Source organism: Heteronotia binoei, chromosome 7, assembly GCF_032191835.1.
Source record: "Heteronotia binoei isolate CCM8104 ecotype False Entrance Well chromosome 7, APGP_CSIRO_Hbin_v1, whole genome shotgun sequence".
NCBI lineage: Eukaryota > Metazoa > Chordata > Lepidosauria > Squamata > Gekkonidae > Heteronotia > Heteronotia binoei.
The window spans coordinates 35,389,851-35,391,470 of record NC_083229.1 but is presented as its reverse complement, the minus strand read 5'-3'; the positions used below and the strand labels follow the sequence as shown (position 1 = coordinate 35,391,470).

The window sequence follows — 1,620 nt, the reverse complement described above, 5'->3', positions numbered from 1 at the left end:
AAACAAATGTTTCTGGAGTGGGTTGAAAATATGTGCTGGACTGTGTGGGTAGATTAAGAACAATTAGGATTTTGTATATTCATGTGATTCTCTAACCCTCTTAAAATATTCTTGAAATATATGCTCAAGGTCAAAAAATACTCAGGCAAACTTTGATGAAACTTCTAATATCAGCTTAAATTTTTCCAGGGCTTTTTGTGAGCAGGAATACACAGGAATGCAGTTCTGACTGGCTCAGTACCAGAGGGTGTGGCCTAATATGCAAATGAGTTCCTGCTGGGCATTTCCTACAAAAAGCCCTGTGTGAAATAATGGTGCGATCCGGGGATGTGGCCTAATATGCAAATGATCCCTGTTAGAGCTCTGAATTTCTCCCCTTCTTGTACTTTTCTTAATGTCTTTACTTTTCCAGTCTTTCTGTATTCTTTGTCACTACAAACCAAAACCAAAGTCATATTCAAGCTCCAAGTTACAAGTATTTTGATTACTGATATTACAAATTGTCCAGCTTTTGCTAGTACAATAGTTATTTACATTCATTACCTTCTTTGTGCTTATTAGAGCAGCATCTCTGGAAGATGTTAATTGAGAGAAAGCAACTTGCCCAAGAAGGTCACCCGTTTAACTTCCTGTTGTGAGCAGATATTTGAAATTAGATGGATGATTTCTAACAGAATCAGATGACCTCCTGCAGGAATCTAGCACTCGGCCCTGGATGGTCCAGCCAGCCTGATATTGTGAGATCTCAGAAGCAGGGTTGGCCCTGGTTAGTACTTTGGATAGGAGAACACCAAGGAGATCCAAGGTCACTGCACAGGCAGTGGCAAACCATCTCTGAACATCTCTTGTTTTGAAAGCCTATGGGGTTATAAGTTGATACTTGATAGCGTTTTATACAGGCTGGAATCAGGATAACATTTTTATTGCACTGTAACATCAGCCTGGTTTAGCCATGAGGGTGATGAAGTAAAAACAGCTGTTTCCTGTGAGAGATGATACACACAATGCTGAACTTAAATGGGTTATCTACCTGTGCCAAGTAGCTACGCTTGGTGCATAGCTGCTTTGCATGAGTAGCAGTCCAGTTTAAATATTTTTGCGTGTCATCCATGCTAATCTTCTCTGTATCATTCCAATTTTAGTATATGTGCTGCCGAAGTGAGCACTCAGTCCAGTTTAAATATGATGCTATGCAAATGCAAAGTCCCGCAGGAGTTCTTTTGCCTCAGCCAGTGGCATAGGGTGGCCATAATTTCTGCAGGCCAGCCAGGGACACCTTGAGGGGGGAAGGAATGTGTGTATGCGCACACTCCGCGCACCGCTGGAAACAGGAAGTGACGTCACTTCCGGTGACATCACTTCCAGTGATGTCATGCCACCGCTGGAAACAGGAAGTGACATCACTTCCTATGACATCATTTTCCCTGCGCCACCTGCCGGAAGCAGGAAGTGACATCACTTCCTGTGACATCATTTTCCCGCGCCACCTGTCGGAAGCAGGAAGTGACATCACTTCCTGTGACATCATTTCCCCCAAATGACATCATTTCCCCCAAATGCCACTGCCGGAAACAGGAAGTGACTTCACAGCACTTCCTGTGACGTCCCCAAAAATCCCCC

The 1,620-nt window shown here is 43.5% G+C and overlaps 1 pseudogene; it reads right to left on the bottom strand.

The window, feature by feature from the left end:
• Positions 1-1,071: 1,071 nt before the first annotated feature.
• LOC132575602 (U6 spliceosomal RNA) lies at positions 1,072-1,166 on the bottom strand (annotated as a pseudogene).
• Positions 1,167-1,620: the final 454 nt, after the last annotated feature.